This window comes from Geotrypetes seraphini, chromosome 1, assembly GCF_902459505.1.
Source record: "Geotrypetes seraphini chromosome 1, aGeoSer1.1, whole genome shotgun sequence".
Classification (NCBI taxonomy): Eukaryota; Metazoa; Chordata; class Amphibia; order Gymnophiona; family Dermophiidae; genus Geotrypetes; species Geotrypetes seraphini.
In genome coordinates this window covers 112089430-112097871 of record NC_047084.1, presented here as the reverse complement: position 1 = coordinate 112097871, position 8442 = coordinate 112089430, and positions in this window count along the sequence as shown.

Here is an 8442-nt window from a genome sequence, read left to right as displayed (position 1 = left end):
CCCTCCCATCGTATAATTGTACCTTGGGTTTCTGCTTCCCACATGCAATACTTTACATTTCTCAACGTTGAACTTCATCTGCCATCTTGTCACCCATTCCCCTAGTTTGTCCAAGTCCCTTTGCAATTCGCAGTCCTCCTTTGTCCGAGCTCCACTAAATAGTTTGGTGTCGTCCGCAAATTTTATTATCTCACACTTCGTCCCTGTTTCTAGATCATTTATGAATATATTAAAAAGCAGCGGCCCGAGCACCGAGCCCTGCGGAACACCACTCGTGACCTTTCTCCAGTCCGAGTAGTGGCCCTTCACCCCTACCCTCTGTTTCCTACCCTCTAACCAGTTTCTGATCCATCTATGCACGTCTCCGTCCACCCCATGGTTCTTCAGTTTCCGGAGTAGACGTTCATGAGGCACCTTGTCAAAGGCTTTCTGGAAATCTAGGTATATGATGTCTATGGGGTCTCCTCTGTCCATCTGTTTGTTAATTCCCTCGAAGAAGTGCAATAAGTTAGTCAGGCACGATCTCCCCCTGCAGAAACCATGTTGGCTGGTTATCAGAAGTTCGTTTTTTTCAAAATATTCATCAATGTTTTCTTTTATCAGTGCTTCCGCCATTTTCCCTGGAACCGAGGTCAGACTCACCGGTCTGTAGTTTCCCGGGTCACCTCTTAATCCCTTTTTAAAGATGGGCACAACGTTGGCTATCTTCCAGTCCTCTGGGATCACACCTGTTTCAGAGATAGGTTGCAAATTTGCTGCAGTAGTTCCGCTATTTCCTCCTTTAGTTCCTTCAGAACCCTTGGATGGATTCCATCCGGACCGGGGGATTTGTCAGTTTTTAGTTTTTCTATCTGCCTGCGCACATCATCAAGGCTCACTTCCATGGATGTTAACTTTTGAGCTTGATTTCCATTGAAGATTTGTTCAGGTTCCGGTATGTTGGTTGTTACATTACATTACATTACATTAGTGATTTCTATTCCGCTTGTGCCTTGCGGTTCTAAGCGGATTACATTTGAAGATGGCTGGTCATTTCCAAGCGATGACAATACAATTATATGTATAACTTTACATATAATTGTGTCTTCGCTTGTAAATACAGACGAAAAGAACATGTTAATTCTTTCTGCGACCTCTTTTTCTTCCTTCACCGCTCCCTTCCGGTCTCCGTCGTCCAGTGGTCCCACCTCCTCTCTAGCCGGCTGTTTCCCTTTAACATATCTAAAGAACGGCTTGAAATTTCGTGCTTCCCTGGCTAGTCTCTCCTCATACTCTGGACAATCAGCGAAATACAAATAGTTAAAAATACAACAGTTACTTAAATATACTGAAAGTAGAGTTTTGCTAACAATAGTACCCATGTTGAAAAAATAAATTTGTCAAACAGCGCTGACTTAATTTCTTTACGAAATGCACCATAAGACAACATAGCTTCACCAATGTAATTACCATATTTTTCGTTTCATAAGACACATCTCAAACACTTAGGATTTTAAAGCGTTTGAGGCTTGTGCAGATGAGGACGGAGCTTAGGCATTGGTGGAATGAGGCATTATGACATCACAATCTGAGCTCTAGAATGTTGCTACTTAGGATTTGATAGTGTTTGAGGCTTGTGCAGATGAAGGCGGAGCTTGCAGGAATGGGGCAGGGATATGGAAAAATGTGTCCCTGTGTCATTCTCCAGTCATGAAATAGAAGGCAGAATCCTGTTGTGGCTACATAGCTGGTTAAAAGATAGAAAGCAGAGAGTAGGATTAAACAGTTAATATTCTCAATAGAGAAGGGTAAACAGTGGAGTTCCCCAGGGGTCTGTGCAGAGACTGCTGCTTTTTAACATATATTTATCAATGATCTAGACTAGAGATGGGAATAATGACTGAGATAATTAAATTTGCTGATGACACAAAGTTGTTCAATTGCAATATCCGGGTTTCCCCAGACATGTCCTCTTTTTCAGCAAATGTCAGGCATCCGGGCAGTTTTGGTGATTTCCACCATTTGTCTGGGTTTCCACCAGTTGTGGAGCAAACAGGCTGGGCTCCCACGGCACTCTCTTCAGTGAGTCAGCAGCAATTTTCACACACTGCTGCTAACCCGGAGCCTCCTCTCTACCAAATCCCGCCCACCCCTGGCAATTTCCTGTTTCTCCACAGGGGAGGGAAGGTTTCCGGTTTAGTGTCAGGCAGCGTGTGAGAATCGCTTCCGGCTATTGTTGATCCATTGAAGAGCAAGAGGAGAGTGGTAGGAATTGGACAGTGAGAGAGGGAAGGAATGATGCTGGACATGGGGTGAAGAAGGGGGCTGGGGAGAAAGGGAAAGAAAGCAATGGGGTGGAGGGAAGGGAGAGATTCTGCTTGGAGAGGAAGAAAATGTTGGACATGGGCGGGAGAGGAGGGAGAGATATTGGATAAGATGGTAGAGGGGAGGAAGGGAGAGATGGTGCATGGGGGGAGTGGAAAGAGATGGACCTAGAGCACGAGGGGGAGAGAGAGATTTTAGACATGGGAGTGGATGAGAGGAAGGAAGAGATACTGTACATAGGAGATGGAGGGGGGAGCAAAAGGAAGATGTTGGATCCATAAGCAGAAGGGAGTGATAACAGATAATGGGAGTGAGGGAAGAGAGGAAGAATGCCGACCAAGGGGAGAGTGCAGGAAGGAGGAGAGAAGGGACAAGCAGATGAAAGGCTATGAGGATGGGGAGGAGAGAAAGAGGGAGCAGATGCTGGGCTAGAAGAGACTCAGAGCCAGTACTTGGAGATGTGCCTGCTCACCCCTGTGGCTGATGACAGTGCTGGAACGGCCCCAGACTTGAGTCCAAATCCAGGCAGACATATTGTCACACATGGAAGCTGCACTGTTCACACTTTCTCATTCTCCCCTGCTGAAATCACACTACAAGAGGAGGAGTGAAGAGATGCATATTGGGCTCAAGCAGACCATCATCAAAATTTCTCAGAATTTACATCATGCAGCCTTTTTTTGTTTTTAAATTTGGGAATTTTGCTTGAACTCTGCAATGTCCCTGAGGCAGATATTGAAACGAGACTCTTGTCGGACTCTCTAAGAAGCCAGCAGCCAGATAAGTTTAAGCATTTATATAGTGCGCTTAACTTGCGTGCTTGAAATTTTTGGCACTATTAGTACCAGTTGTTCTAGTTTGACTGGGCTCAGAATTAGTTATATGGAATGACAGTGATATAATTTTGTAAAGAGAGCATGTTTCATGTCCAACATATGGAGTAAGAGAGAGTATGTGATGTAACTAGGGCATTTGCTATTCTGATTTTTTCTCTGTGAGCGGAAGTTCTCTCTCACAACACAAATAATAGTGACAATTTTCAGGGTCTCTTCATCTCAGTTTGTAACAGGGGTTTTGATTTTCTTTTTGCGTTTGATCTACTCCTCTGGGGATTTCTTCTTCTTTATCCAATGTGTGTGCCGGCATGTTTCTATAAGGCATAAGATGAAGTTAAGAGGTGACAGGCTCCGGCGTAATCTGAGGAAATACTTTTTTAGGGAAAGGGTGGTAGATGCGTAGAACAGTCTCCCGGAAGAGGTGGTGGAGACAGAGACTGTGTCTGAATTCAAGAGGGCCTGGGATCTCTCGGAGAGAGAAAGAGATAATGGTTACTGCGGATGGGCAGACTGGATGGGCCGTTTGGCCTTTATCTGCCATCATGTTTCTATGTACGTGCCATACCAAGTAAGAGAACATGGATAATGACCATCGTCAGAGAGGAAGATTACAGTCTGCAGTGTTCTGCTGCTTTGAAGTCACGACGTTGTAGTGCGCTTAGGAATGTGAGTGGGGCTCTCTCCCGATGGAGATTTTTGGCACAGTCTCAAATTGGACATTGTGTAATATAAAGGTGGCATATTACCATCGTACAGAACGAATGGAGATGAGAAAAAACATTGTGTTATTATGTAAGTTGTGAAATTGTAATGGTGTCAGAAGGCTGCCTCATCTCAAACAATGTGTGAAACCTGTATTTCCAGTTTTTGTTTATTTCACTAATTCTGTTTATATCCCGTCCTCTCCAAGGAGCCCAGAACGATAACACCCATAACAGTTACCAAACAAGACACAACAATTAACAACAAGGAACAGAAGACTAAGGGGCTCATGATGAAAACGACTAAAATCCCGCCTAATTCAGCACTTGGACGTCCAAGCGCCGATAACCAAACCGACTTTCTGGACCTGTAGTGGGACTTCTTATGCCTCTGAATGCCGCTGTGCTGAAAGGGGCGTATCTGGAGGAACGGTCAGGGCAGTATTTGTGCGGGATGTGGGCCGAGATAATCGAATGTTGTACTCTTCATCTTGGACTGAAACTCGGACGTTGTGAGTTAGACGATGTGAAACGGGTACAAGTGCCCAAAAGGTATCCAAAGGGACCAAATAACCACTGTAGAGACAAAGTAAAGACCCACGCACACTCTCCCCGTGTTCACTGAACCCCTCACACCCCCCCAAAGATCAGAATAAAAAAGTTCATAGCTGTCTCCAGAACATCAGCACCTGGTATGGCTGCACAGGTGTCTTAATTAGCCTGGGGGATGGGCTAGTGAACCACAGAGAGGAAGACCCAGCCCCTTAAGCCACTCTAACCAGTACATTTATGGTGGAACGTGTGCCCACCAACCCCCCCCCCCCCAAATGCTACTCTACTGCCATATAGGTGCCACCTGCAGCCACAAGGGCTATTGGGGTTGTAGACAGGTGGGTTTTGAGGGGCTCACCATAACCTATAAGGGAGTTCTGGTAAGATGTTTTATCTGGCACCCTTTTGGTGAACTTCACAGTAGTGCCTTGTAAGGTGCCCCACTGCTCTGTTGCCATGTCTGGGTGGCCAGTCCATTACAAGATTGGGCCCTGCCATGTCCAAATGGTCTTGTTCTGGGCCTTTGGGACTTGGCTGAAGTTTTGGTCGAAAGTGTGGTGTAAAGATAGAATGACCCAATGGCCTAGACGTGTGATGATTTGCCATTTGAAAATGGGTATTTTTCCACTGCCGACTTTGGACGTCTAGTGCCGTGCATCCAAATCGGACTTACACGTACGTTTTGATTCTGCATCGCGTTCAATTGTTCTGGATTAGCAGACACCTGGAACCTGAAGCATGCACAGGGAGAGAGTTCCAAGTTTATTAGGTTTTTATATACCGCCTATCAAGGTTATCTAAGCGGTTTTACAATCAGGTACTCAAGGGCTCACAATCTATCTATCGGTTGGACATCCATTACGAATACCGTGGTTTGGGAGTAAGTGTGAATGCAGTCAGGTGAAGAGGTGGGTTTTGATTCCTTTTGAGGGGGGTCCGGATGGCTTTTCAAAACCTGCCACTTTGTCCGGGTTTTGAAAAGCCTCCCTTTGGAATTCAATGCCTAACCATTTGAGAGAGACGACATCCATGGAGAAATTCAGATCTTTTCTTAAAACGTTCCTTTTTAAAGACGCATTCCAAGTCTGATTGTCCTTTTCATGATTTTAGCCCACTTAAGTTGGGCTACCACGCGTTCTCCTCCCCTTTCGTATTTGCCTAGATTTCTCTCTTTCCTTTATTTATTTTGTAGTTCTCCCTTTTTCCATTCGTTTCAGGATATCAAATTTTAAATAAACTTGGGCAGGGAGCAAGCAGCGGAGGACGGGTGGAACTTGGCGGACCTGGGGGCAGGTCTAGGCTTGTGGGCTATATTGCAGGAGATAACAAGCCACTTATACCTGCTAATTCTAATATAGGCAAGAAGATTAGCTGTGTAAGGGTTCCCACCAAGCTGTGCATTTGTGTGTGCGAGCACAGGTCAGAAAGCGAGGGCTCATGCCTTGCACGCAGCTGGCTGTTATTGGGAATATAGGCCATTTCATACACAGTGAGCTAAGGCACAAACCCTGTGTGCCAGTTACAGATTGGTTGCCTTGGCCACCTAGGCTGATCACACCCTCTTTATTCCTCACACAAGTGAGCGTGGCACAAGCCAGACCTCCTGCACAGCGGGCATGGGCTTTTGTGTAGCAGCCGGAGCTCACGGGTGCAGGGACCTCAGTCTGCAACACCTCAGCTGATATGGAAGCATGATGGAATCCTTGCCTGCAGTGGCGTAGTGAGGGTGCGGATTCTCCTTCCCACCTCCCCTGCCGTGCATGCGCCTCTTCCCTTCCCCCGTTCCTCTTTAACTTCCCCAGCGCGAGCACCATCTCTAACTTGCTGCCCGCACCAGCCTCGGCTCTTGCTCTAATGTCACTTCCTGACTTTGTAAGAATACACAACAGGAAGTGACATCAAAGGGATCACATCATGCATAGTTAAAAGAGACAATGCTGTATGGTTGCCCTTCACATCTAATATGGTACACTGCCACTCTTTATATATCATCTCTAAGTTCCTATTGCTCAGAGTTTGCGTTCCACCATCCTTTGCCAAAGCTGGTCCCTTATTCCCTTGCATTCCTCTCACTACAGGGTCTCCAGTCATTGAGTGCTGGGGCATGCCTGAAATTTTAAAAAAAGTCCCTAAATATGTTTCAACACACAGAACAGGCTCCCATATGGCTTCCTATTAGGGGAATAAAAGCCGTCTGCCGAGAGCTGTGCTCTGAGATCACCTGCTGTCTCCCCTGTATAGGTGAAGTCCCGGAGAATGAGTACCTGTACAGTCAGCACACTCAAGCCCTACGTCCAACATAGCCAACTTTGGGGAATGGTGGGGGTCATTATTGGTTAAAACTTTCCACCTTGCCTGTCCCACAATCGGTAACTAAGACTGTGCCCCCTAACCCCCATCCGAAAGGGGTAAACAACTCTTCCCTTTGCCGGACTGCACCTTTGGGGGGGTGTAGCAGTTGGATCAGATTTCGGCTTGTTGACAGCTCACAGTGTTGGTAATGTGGCTTATGGAATTGATTTTGGCTCTGTCGTTTCAATTCTGTTGATGGAGTGGTTGATTGTTATAGGCAACAACAAGGTCGGCAGTTTGCTCCTACTTATCATTTCTATAACGCAGCTAAACATACGCACCGCTGTACAATAAACATGTAAGGGACAATCCCTGCTCGATATAGCTTACAAATAGGGGTTAGGGAATTTCTCACAGAGGGGTTAAAGCTCCAGCCTCAGCCCCCTGGGGTTATGGGTTCAAATCCAACACTGCTCCTTGTGACCCTGGGCAAGTCACTTAATTCCCCCCCCCCCATTGCCCCAGATACATTAGATGGATTGTGAGCCTGCTGGGACAGATGGGGAAAAATGCTTCAGTACCTGAATGTAAGCCACATAATAATAATAAGAAGAACTTGATTTTTCTATACCGCCATAGTCAAAGTGACTTCTAGGCGGTTCGCATAGAAAGAAGGCTGGACAATCAGCGAGTTACACAATGCAAGAAGAAGGAAGTTACATAATAAATTGGGGAAGAAAAAATAATAATAATAATTAAAAAAAACAAAAACCCGAGAGAGGTGATCTGATTAAGCAAGGAATTTGTCAAATAGAGCGGTTGGAATGTGTTGTAGGTCTGTCTGGCTTTGTTTATGTGGTTTCCCAGCCAGGATTTGCTGTCTGCTTGCTTGGAACATGAAGGTTCTGTCCAGGAAGGATTTGTATTTGCAGCCTGTGATCTTTGGGTATGCAAAGATGTTTTTGTTTCTGGTTGTACGTGTGGGGTTGTGTAGGGTGAAGTGTGTTTGCAGGTAGGAAGGTGCTAGGCCCCAGACTTGTTTGAAGCAGATACAAGTATTCGCGCCTTTACAGGTAGCCAGTGCAATTTTTTGTATTGGGGCTAATGTGATCTTTTTTTCTCAGCCCGAAGATCAAGCGACTATAAGTGGTTTATAAATAAATAAATACTGGGCTGATGTATTTGTATGCTGTTGTGGATCACCACATTTTCTGCCTGCCACGCCTGTGTATATGAAGGTGACGCAGGTGTGCTGTATTATGTGACAACATGCCACCTCAATAATGGGGATTTGCTCTCCTGGATTACCTGATTGCTCCTTTACCAAGGAGGAAGATATACATCCCTTTGCATACAGCGATGCAAACTCCCAGAAGAGAAGTGTCGTTTGGCTAATAAGACTCACACCATAGCAGATATAGTGAGGTCCCTTGTTCCAGGTCATCCAAAGTGGCCGCAGGTGTATGTCTCTAAGTACACGTTCTCAAACTCTACAATGGCCTGTTTCATCACACACCTGACACAGCCCACCCGATGGCTTAGGTAGGAGGTAGAAAGGGGTGACAAGGAGATATCCTGCATATGGTGGAGGGAAGAGCATGGAGGGGAGAGAGAGAGAGATGCCAGGGGATTGGGGAAAGGAAGGGAAGGAGAGAGAGATGCCAGACCATCGGGAAGGGGGTGAGGGACAAAAGGAAGGAGAGGAAATGCCATTGCATGAAGGTGGAGGGAGAGACGGAAGGGAAGGACAGCGATGC